Source organism: Stegodyphus dumicola, chromosome 6, assembly GCF_044657685.1.
Source record: "Stegodyphus dumicola isolate Sdum_Otavi_A_Nest chromosome 6, ASM4465768v1".
Classification (NCBI taxonomy): Eukaryota; Metazoa; Arthropoda; class Arachnida; order Araneae; family Eresidae; genus Stegodyphus; species Stegodyphus dumicola.
In genome coordinates, this window is record NC_140773.1 from 193,053,069 (window position 1) to 193,065,163 (window position 12,095).

The following is a 12,095-nucleotide window of genomic DNA, read 5'->3' on the forward strand; positions in this document are numbered from 1 at the left end:
TGTCGTTCTCTAAAAGACTCTCAAATTCTTCTAAAAATTAAATCCCGCATTTTGCACAGACATCTTTCACTTTATGTGAATGTTTGAACGATTTCTGTAAATTAGATTGAGCTTTACTACCACGTCATGAAATCTATTTTGTAGCCCCTTGGTGTTCCGTGACCGTTAACAGCTAAAACGTGTTCCTGTAATTACCATCTATTCTAAAGAACTTTTTAATCTGCAGGCATGTGTTTTCCCATGCGTTGTATAAACACTTACACATTTATGTCTACAAACATTTAAATCTTGCCTAGAATTTGGCTTAAATCAAATAATAAGCCAACTTATGAATCCGACTTTTCTTTGAATGATTAGAATTCATATTTTCTATCATCTGTAACTTCTCTAATTCTTTTTATGATTGCAGCGAAAAAATTTTGATCAAGAAAATGTTCTTTTATTATAAAGAGTAGTGATATTTTTTTCCAGTTTTCTTCGGAAAACGTCTTTATAAGTTTCAAAAATCGTGCTAATTTGTACCTATCTTCCCTAAATTAAATTAATGTTTTTACCAGGTAAAATGATTTTACATGAACAAACTGACAAATTTTTTGACGCATTCCTCAACCTATTCATATCATTTCCCATTCAGAACTTTAGAATTCAGCTACGTTAGACCATATAATTGCTAAATATTTGGTGTATCTTAGACAATTAGCCTAAAGAAGGAATTTTCTAAATGCGTGGTTATATTTGGCATAATAAGTTAATTATGCTTTATATTAAACCTTGTTAATACAAAAATAATTATTATCATGAAAACCAAAAATGAAAATTTGGTTTCTCAAAATTAAAATCAAATAAGGAAAATAATTTCTTTTCAAATATTCCTTTTCATATATAAATTTTAAATCTATGAATAGTAAATAAGAGAAACGTGTATTGTAAATAATCAGTTTTCACTATTATTATTTTGTTATTTAATATTTAGAGAAGAATAGTTTTATTTTGTTTAAATTTCGATATTTGAAATTCTCTTTTGATTGTTCAATTTATTTATTTGTTTGTTTATTCGCAAACAAAGAATGCTTTGAATAATTTCCTCTATTTCTCATGTAATTTTTATACAAATTTTATCTGCTGTATTTAAAATAGAGGAATGTTTTTAAGCTTACATTTGAATTGATTAAAAATAAAGCATTTGCCTTTAAAGTTTTTATTATATTTTTAACGTCTTATAAATTTTTAACATATTTCCTTTTTAACATATTTCATTTCAAACTGAATAAGTGAGTAACTTTCACATCTTTGGGTGATGATGTGGCAATACGTAAAGTTTCATTTTTTAAGTCGTTTCTCTTTCCATTCCTTACAAAATAACATATTAAATAAGATTAAAAAGAGTTAAAAAAATTAAAATAATTGAACATCGAATTTCGTAAATATTCTCTTTAAAAATAAGTAAATGACATGGAGGAAGAAATCAATATAATTCGAAAGTAGTGAAGAAAATTTACAAAATTTTTGCTTATATTAAAGTTTTTTGTCAACTACATAAGAATATTAGCCGTTCGGCTAAAAACAAAAATAATAAAAGCAAATGTAAGTCCTTTTTTACTGTATAGTTGTATCTAAAGTTACTGTAATAGTTGTATCTAAAGTTAGCATTTCAACTCAGTTAATTAAACCATGCAATAATCGAACAACTGATTCTGGATTTAGCTATAGTATGATTATAAAGCTATATATTATTATTAGCTGATTATGAAGAAAATGCTAGCAAGTGACTAAACTAAACGCTGTTACTTTAAAGAAATATTTTACACCTTTCCAAACAAATTAAAACTGAATTAATTACTTTTTTGTAAAATTTAAGGTAAACATGAGAGATTTAAATAATTTGAGAGCCAAGTTGAGAAAGCTGAAAATTTAAGTACATTAAAGTACATTTACTTTGAACTCACTACATTATCTTAAATACAATTAGATCGCAATTAGATACTTAGGAAATTAAGTAGTTCATGAAAATTAGTATTTTCAGAAAAATTTGCCGACGATGTTAAAGCATTTTTCAGCCTCACAGATGTTTAACTGAACCAAAAATGATATATTAAATCAACTCCAAAGTGCAAATATAATCTATATCCCTGATCAAAATACTGTTCATTAAACGTCGTGAATTTTTTGGCCTCCTCCCATACCCATTCAATCATATAAATCAAATAATAATTAACTATCTGTAACTTGCACTAGAGTAAAGTGAATTATATTATAAGGTATTTCTCCCACCTTCTTGGCGTGCTTTCGTGGTGTGGCGGTCTGCACAATGGGCCGGTATCCCAGATGTCCGCGGTTCGATTCCCGGCGAAAGCTTTGTTAATTTTTCACTTCTCCTTCTTTCCAAAAATACCTAATGTCTCTACAGTGGCGCCCGAACTAAAAGAGTGTTGGATGATGATTTTCCTCACCCAGGATTTGGCGATTGGGTCTCCTAAAAAAACCCCAATCACCCTTTAAAAGGGAAAGCATATAAGGTATTTCTCCCACCTTCTTGGCGTGCCTTCGTGGTGTGGTGGTCTGCACACTGGGGACGTATTCCAGAGTTCCGCGATTCGATTCCCGGTGAAGGCTTTGTTAATTTTTCATCTTTCCTGTTTCCAAAAAATGCCTAATATCTCTGCAATATTAGCATTTAAAAAGTAGCTTTTTTATTGGTTATTAGAAAGTGATTGTAAAAAAAGGCTTTAAAATCTAAATAATTAATAAAAAAAAGCTAAGTTATTAAAGGCATTAATTACTAGAATCATGTAAATAATTTTTAAAAAATCCGTACTCATATATTTTTCTGCCGACTATTATCAATAAACAAAAATTGTCTGAGTACGATTTAGCGCCAGTAGTGGATAAGCATAACATCACAAGACACCCAAGATCTTCACCTTTGATTTGTGTAACCGTGATTAATCTTCGAGAAACTATTTTTTTTTTTTTTTTTTTTTTTTTTTTTTTTTTTAACGAAGGATATTTATTCATTGCTATTTCTCGATTTGTCCCTGGCATTTTGAAAAAAATTATTAAAATTTGGGACTAAACTTCTATGGAATAACTCGCAGGGGAATAATTTCAAAAGTTACGGGATCGTGATAGCAAATTACATATGCATGAACAAGCAGTTTGGAAGGAAATCTTTTTTATTTGATTAAAATGACATTAATAAAATTATTAATATGATATTGTAAATATTACAAGATGATATTTCATAGGTTTATATGTATATGTACATGAAGCGTGAACAGCCAAATTTGCCGATATTGTTTTAGCTGTTATAGCTGGCTAAGGAAATTTCAGGAATTGTATGTCTTATTTTAGAAGCAAATTGGAAATTATAACTAGCTAAGAAGTAATAAATATGTTAATTTTATTATACTGAGAACTGCTTAATCGACAAATGCCGTCTATTCTATTAGTGAAAATAATAATGACAATGAAATTACAGTTAAAAACATTATTTTACAGTTGTAAACATTATTTTTCATTAAAATTTTCTGCACTAGAAGCGCATAATTTGGTATGAAGTTCATTTATTCTTCTCACGATCATTTTAAAACTTGGATATCATGTCCAGAAAGATATACTTATTTAGCTTATAAAGTTGAGACGGTTCATAACTGTTATAAAAATGTATAAAAGCTGGAATTTGAACTAGAATAGGCTCTGAAGCTTCATTTTTTGATAAAAGGTTAATATAATTTTACAATAATCGTACAAACTAGAAATCTTTCACTTTTAAGTTAATTCATGAAAAACTAAAAATTCTGCAAATCCTTCTACATATATATTGAATCTAGTTAAGTAAAACGCTAGTACATGAAAATAGTAAGAAATTTTTAATACCATAAATATTTCACGAAAAAGGGAATGGTCTTGTATTCACAGTAAGAAATATTACTTTATCTTAGATTGGCAGACAATTAAATCATTAGTTTTAGTTCCCGATTTCTTTAAGTACATAATATTTGGTTCTCTCTAAAGTTTGTATGTATGAATTACTTGTGCTACTACATAAGCTGATACATATAGGTCAGGTTTCTCAAACTTTGAATTAATTTTTTTTTTTTCCGTTGCGAAGGCTGATATGTATTATTTGAACCAACTACTTGCTGTCTTATACTTCGATTTGAGGCTTTGTTTCTTTCTGTATGAACGATATTTTAATTTCGATTTAAAATAAATATTAGAAAGTTTCAAATGTTCTTACTAAATAACTTATTATTTACAAAACTTTATATTTCTAAACTTTAATTAAGGCATTTTTAAAACCATATACCGTTGAGAAAGAAACTAAAATAACTAGTTCTTTCCTACTTCTTTAAAAGTCATTACACCAACGCATATTTTCAATGAAACTTTAGAATTAAGTATCTTATACTATAACTGAATTCTCTTTGTTTTAAAATGTGTTATTAAAATTCAAATAAACTTATCACTAAGTAATAACTATTCGTCCAAATTTTTAATATTTCTTTTTTTTTTTTCTGCAAAAATGCAAAAAATTAGATAGATCATGTCTTAGATAATTGACTACCTGGTCTGTAACATTATAAATCTTTAATTAAAAATAATTATACTTATAGAGGTTTAATGTAATTTATTATACTCATTTCTTAACCACGTCTAACCTTTTTCAAACAAGTTATATACTGATACAGTCAGTAAAGGATTAAACTGGAAGTCTGCTTACCTGCTAGCTTGAAATAAGCTGAAAGATCAAGATCAAGGTTTGGAATGTGAAAGCGAAGTGAGTTCGGAACCATACGTTCTGCTTTATATAAGTGAGTTTCTTGGAGTCAATGGTCAGGTCAAATTGTCTTCTTCCTGGGGCATAATTTATATCGAAATATGAAGCCAAACAATGGGTTTCGCACAATAAGATTCCCGCCATCACGATGTTACGCCGCAATGGACAAAGGCGGACGACACTTCCTTGGCACACGACATCTTTGTTCAGAGTAAAAAGAAGACAAATTTCGACTTCTTTGAATGGCCCATCTGAACGCGCCGATGCTTTAGCACGAGCATGTCACAGAATTCAAGATCAGAAATAATATACAGGACGCACCCGTTTATTATTATGCAGAAAGCTAGAATAATGAAATCGAAATTTCAATTCTAACAAGCTATCCACTTCCCTTCTTCAACAGAAATGTTCTCTATTCCTCCTTAATTCCTTAGTGTTCTTAATAGCAAACCTTTCACTTATGTTTTTATTGTATTATTGTAAGAGAATATAAAATCAAAATTTTATTGATTTCCTAAAATAAATCGCAAATGTTTTAAAAATCGTAAATATAAATGTTTAAATAATCAGCGCCATTGAAAAGTCTTAAATTTGATAACATGGCGATGTATTCTGTAATTACGTTATGATTTCAAATTGAATTTTTACAACTTATTTTTTTTTCTTTCAAATTTAATTAAGATTTTTTTTTTTTTTTTTTTTTTTTGTAAAACATTGTTTTAAATATTTTTTTTTAACTGAGAGATGTGTAAATTGAGATAATTCCCCATATTTTCGACAAAATAAATGGCTAGAGTAAGAAATTTAATAAAATATATAAAAAAAAATTAGAAATAAATGAAAACAATTATTGAATTTTTATATCAGGAATATTTGCACAGATTTTCATGGATAGTTTTCATTTGTAACGTTAGCCTTTCGGGATGGTTTAGTAACAGCGGAAACTGACTGCATACATTTTTAAGGTACAAATGAGAACATGGTTATCTACGTCTGCCTTATTGTGGAAAAGAAGCATTTAAAATATGTCTATTCGAAAATCTTCTAGAGAGGTTAATAGTAAAGAAAAAGGAATATTGAACACACAGATTCATTCAACTGGTGTTAAACCCCATTTTCTCCAGAACATGCGAGCAAGAGCATAGTAAAAACAACAATAATCTGAAAGCTTCCAGATTTTATATTACGCCGAAAGGGATGTTTTTAACGTTTTGTATGTTACTTATTAAATATCATGACTTAAACCATAAAATTCAATTCAATAGCAATATCACAAAATATTTAAAACAGCATATCTTTAGAGTTTCCGAAACACAGTCTCGCATGCTGAGCTTTTTAATTATATATATATATATTCCGTACAGTGTCGCTTTGAAATCGTTAAGCTTGTTAATCAAAAATTCTTTAATGTTTGACAAAATATGAAATAGATAATAAAACAAATTCCAAATTTGGGCTTCCAGACGCATGGAGACTCGAATGGAGGACTACGTTATTCAAAATTCGATGTCTCTAGGTACTGTTGTTTTTCCACAGTGCGAGAAACATACATACATTCATGCAGATTCTTCATTATTTAATTTCTTTAAATATAATGCAGGGCTCTAATGTTTGCTGACAACAATTTGAAAAGTGAACCGACGCAAAATGCCAAAATGAAGTAAAATGCAATTTGGCCCTTCTGAGCAAATTGCCCCTTTGGTCTAAAAATAGTTTAGAATCATAAGATAAATATGGGAAGTTTCCTCCCCCCCCCCAATGATATAAATGTCAGTTCACCACCGCTTTTAATTTGGCTCACAAAATAGTCATGAATGGAGCATCATTCCCTGCAGCAAGTCTTCTGTCGATTCTTTTTTATTCGAGATACTGTCGTCCTTCGCAATGATACTGCAGCAATCAAAGTTGGGATAAGGTAAAGAGAATTGCATATTTCCGTCCGCCTCGACAGCTGTCTGTTCTTTTACAAAGAAATCTTTGTAATCTTTTATTTAAACAAGAAATAAGTTCCAAGTCCAGACGGCTTGAATAACATAATTTTGATAGATGTCCATAAAGCATTCCCTCATTTTCAATACACCTTCCTCGATAAACGTTGAGAATTTAGAATTTTCCTTTGAAAAGAGTTAACTCACAGTTAGTGATTGCCCTCAAATAGGCTGAAATTATTGAAGAAGTTGAATAAGAAAAACCAGTGTAATATGTTTTTAGATTTTCAGGACTATTTTCGATGTGTTAAATTCTTCAGCTGCCTAAGTGCAAATGAACGAGATAGAATATGGTGATAAGATAAGAACGACTGGAACGAAGCCAAGCTATAGGGTGAAATTCTGAATGTGCCCTCCTTGTATCGACCTATTTTACCTCCTTTCCACCTTACAAAACTGATGAAAAATCTCGTCCTAGAAAGGCTTCAGCACGAGACTCAAAAATTAATTATATGGATTGAGTAAAATGCAGTTTGGCTTTATAGAAGTTGAACACATTCTGTATTATCTTAGAAACGTACTATATTATACTATAACAGCGAAGCTAATAAACACCACCACTCACTAGCTATAAAAGAAGCCTACGACTCGTTCCATTAGCAAATCTTATAATAGATCAAGTTATGCTGTTTCTCGTTGTCAGGCCATCTTTCCGAAAAATTAATGTAATATACCGCAGACAGAAAACCCTTCGAGCGCATGACCAACTAAATGAGCCCAGAAGGATGAGCACATTTTATAGAACATTAAGTACACGACACTAAATGTGATTAGCAACGTAGCTCATCATATCTCAGGCTTACACCGATGACTTTCTTATCGTAGTAGTTGGAGAAAGAACTAGAAAAATCCGGAGAAAAACGCAGATCTCCTACCTTAACGTTCTTGAGGCAGGATCAGCTTCAAGCACAGGAAACACAGGTAGAATATTTTCAATATATGTTCCTTGATCTGCCACCGTCGACCTTCCGCCATAGCGGGATCTAAGACTTAACGGAGATTTTCCAATTGCTCTACGTAAATGCACAACATCCTCTCAGTGGTAATAATAAAAGTGTTATCGGTGATAATTATGATGGAGTTCAGGTGGTAATATGTGTGTTTTGTTTAAATTAAATAATCTAATCCAGTTTTCATATCGTAACAAGAATTAGTAAAATATTATAACACTAAAAGCTAATTTAAAATTGGAACAAAACACAGTTTTAGTGTGGCGTAGATTGTTTTTTAGTTTGGCAAACCAACAGGGAAAGAAGCTTCTGATTTCTACTCGCCTTCGAAATCAATAGAATTTTATTCAATAGCTAGGCCAAGCTAAGACTACTCTTTTGTCTAATTTTAAATTTTACATTAGCGTGTTTCTCGTGCATTTGATTCGGTTTAATTAAAAATTATTTTGCAAAAATCCTTCTTGACCCAAATGAATTCGGCCGTTTTCAGATCAAGTGGATTGGTCCAGCAGATTGTGTCTATTATTATCTTGAGAGATATTTTTTTCTATCGCATACTGTTTTTAACAATTGTTTCCTTTTAGATGTCTGCTATTGACCGAAAAAGATTCATATCCTTGCTTTTACTTGAGATTTTACAAGCCAGTTAAATAAGCGAAAATTTAAAATTAAAAGAACTGGCGGAGAAAATATTCTTGAGTAAATTTTTGTATCACTAAAGGTTCTCGAATTTAGCATTTGAGAACTAATATATTATCTTATTCATATTCCTTTAGAATGTTTAAAGAAGTTCAGAAAATTTAATGAAAGGACAAATTTATTTGAAGTTGTTAGAATTATAGCTTAAGTTAAACCTTAGATGATGATGAATTATCATGAAATATATTAGTTTACACTTCAACTATATCAGGACAGTTGAAAATATTATGCTTCTAATATGACTCTAATTAAGGCATAGACTCGCGTATTAAAGAAAGATGCAAGCTGGACAATGATCAATTGTTGTTTGCAATATTATAACTGAGCCTTAACTAATGGTTTATTTAAAGGCTTGTTCATTCATAAAATATAAAGGCTGCCAGCTATAAGAATATCTTAACCTACCATTTTGCTCTCATAGAGTCTCTGACGTAATATATTGGTAATAGTAAAAGTATCGAACCTCTGAAAAGTATCGTACCTCCTAAATGTTGCATAGTTATGTGAACATACAATGATTTCGCAACACTCAGTGTTCTGCAGTTGTAATCACACTCATAGATGCATTAAAAATTCTAGCAAGCACGTCTGTTAAATCTCAAGAGAGCCAAAGATATTTAGATTGGTTGGTTAGATTTAAGATGGCAAAGCATACAAGGGCTACTTGCCTAAAGAGGATGTCTCCGTGTAGGATGTTAAGGGAACCTGACTTCGTATCTACATTACACATTGGGAAAGCCACGGGAACACTCATGCGGCTAGCTTGTTTTTTGGGATTCGAACCCAATCGATATCATTGTTCAGAGGCCGTTGATAGGCCTCGCGATATTTAGGCTTTTAAGTTGTAAAGAAACTATAGTAAAACGTGATCTTGAACTTTGACGTCAAGTTATTGTAAATTAATTTTCTCAATTTAATGCTCATATAGCTCATAAGAAAACAGTTTCATGAAGTAGAAATCTATTGCATAATTCTGGTATCGAGATCTTCATTGATTTGCCAAAGCAGAAAGAAACATTTTTTTTCAAATGATTTTCAGTAACGGAGGACATTATAAAGGAACACAAATACAGACTAGATAATTCAGCCATGGTCTTTAAAGAAAAGTCGGCTGTAATTTTAAAAGCAAACCTCTTGATAAGTAGTGGGTGAATGATTAATTCTAAGATTCAGCAAGAACCATAATTATCTACTCTGAGTGTCAAAGCGTTCTAAGATCTTTGAATAATCTAAAATTTTCAACTCTTGATATCATAGCATTGAAACTATTAATCCAAAGCGAACTAACAAAATAGCAACTATTCGACATTAAATTCGGTATGAAGTCACTATATGGTAATGAAGCAATAGATGCCGCAGTACAGATTACCAGCAGTTCGTTCATCTGACAATAGTCTGTACTAAAGGTTAACAGGTCATATCCTTCTTCAGCAATTACTTATAATTTATCATATTACAAAACTTTGTCATATTAAGCAAATTCAAAATCACATTTTAAAATCTGTGAAATTTTAAAGAAAAGTATGAGTAAAAGTAAAACACAATATGTGAATTAAAACGAAATGCAATAAGAAGAAGGAGCTCGCAATAACTAACTAAAGACACGAAATCTATTAGACTTCGCATCACTTTTCTCTTTCTCTTCATTTTCATTAAAACTGTTTTCAAATGTTCAATGCTCTGTTTAAATTAGTTTCAGTATCGATAAAGCAATTTTATCGCAAACTTTATTTATTGATTTTATACGGACTATAAGAAATCTAAAGCCAGTATTAATGCTAAAAAATTTATCGTTACTGGTTAAGGGGTACGATATATATGTGAGGAAAAAAATTAATCTTTATTTGTAACAGCCATTTAAAGATCTTTAAGTATGCTTATATCCCATTTCTGTCGTAAAAACAGAAAAAAAAAAAAAAAAAAAAAATTAAGTTTTTACGTGCTTTCGTTATGGTGACGGTTCATTAGTTTGCTGTTTGATTCACTCTCGCTGACTTCTCTTTTTTATTAATATTATTTTATTTCTCCTATGCAGTAGAAAATGATGACTAACCGTGGTCATGTATACATCCGTTCTCATGCTTTGGGTAAGTGAATTATTAAATAACTAGCAGCTTCGCTCCAGCCTTCGTTGGCTTTTAAATGTACCGGGAAAATTGCTGAAGGGAACACCAAACGTTACATTTAAAAACTGCGTAGAATTGTACTCTGCAGAACAACTTCATAAGAAAAAGTTATTACGTATAACAAAATTACAATAAAATAAGAAATATCCCTTAATACAAATATTAATTATCCTAACAAATAACTTAACCAACTTCCGTTTGCAAAATCTTAAGAATTCAAATGGTATAAAGGGGGTTAAGAACTTTGTTTCCTAAAGAAAAATCACTCAAAATTTTCAATATCTTAAAAACAGTGAAATGAGCAATAAATAACATAAAAGAATACAAAAAATAAAAAATTCTGAAAAGCAAAGTATAATTAATGATATTTTATCTTATATTTTCAAGAGAAAAAAATTACAATCAAATAAGCTATATCCCTTAATGCAAATATTAATTATCCTAATAAAAAAATTAATCAACTTTCCGTTAAAGGAAAAAAATCTTGCAAAACTTTTCAATATCTTATAAACAGTGAAATAAGCAAAAAATAACATGAAAGCAACTCAACATAAAATTCCGCGCAGAAATGTATTATATATATATATATATATATAAACGACAATGAAATATACCAATCTCTTAAAAACAGTGACATAAGAAATACGATGAAAAATTGTTGCCATATCCATATTTCTAAAAGAATGAAACTATTCAAAATGATGCGATTTCATCAAAAATCTATCAACAACAATAAGACAGGAAAATTGTTGCCAAAATAACGGTTTTAAAGATTTGAGATGTGAGAAGTGTACTCGGAAGCTTCATTTAAACATTTTTTTTAAAATACAAAGTATTATCATTTTTCCAAAATTCTTTTTGTAAAAGCAGTCGCAAGGATGAAAGTTTAACGTGTCCAAAAATCAAAGAAAAATAAACTGTACATTTTTAAAAATAAACTTTTTTAGAAAAATCCCGTTGAAAAGGTGTTAAGCTCCCTTTGTTAAACAAATTCGTATTTAATCGATTTATTGAAATACGAAATTTATTTTAAGTTCGTAAAATAGCTAAGTGCCTACGTTTCATGACAATGTGAAAATGGAGTGTGTAAAATCTCGCTTTCCTATAGCCCATTATGTCTCAAAATAACGCGATTTCGTCACAAAACATAAAATAAAAAAAAAAAATTCGAATTTCGAAAAAATCGTTTCGAAGTGCACTGGCTCTTTTCTAGGTGCACCTATGTAGCAAATTTCGTAGCCGTGGGTCTATCAGCGCGAACGAAAGACACACACACACAGACAGACTCTTTCTTTTATTATATGTAGAGAAGAGATGAAGAATATGTATGCATGTTCCTCGCATTGTGGAAAAACAGCGGCACCTAGAATCACCAAATTTTGAACATACATAGTCCTCCAGCCGAATATGTGCACTTCGAAACACGAATTTTGAATTTTTTTTATTTGTTTCATTTTTTAAATTAATTTAATGCAATTCTGATTAAACCTGATGACTCAAGCAACATATTGCCTGTCGGCAAAGCGGTAGATGCTTATATTTCAAATTAAAT

General features: G+C 30.2%; 2 protein-coding genes across 5 annotated transcripts in view; both read right to left on the reverse strand.

Moving 5' to 3' along the window:
* LOC118199680 (uncharacterized) overlaps positions 1–4,766 on the reverse strand; it is a 29,303-nt gene extending 24,537 nt beyond the window's left edge. Inside the window, exon 1 of the mRNA XM_035371584.2 lies at positions 4,724–4,766. The gene's annotated coding sequence lies outside the window, so the exon portion shown is untranslated. The remainder of the gene's footprint in view (positions 1–4,723) is intronic.
* LOC118199681 (uncharacterized) overlaps positions 1–12,095 on the reverse strand; it is a 47,611-nt gene that overhangs the window by 23,411 nt on the left and 12,105 nt on the right. The window lies entirely within an intron of this gene.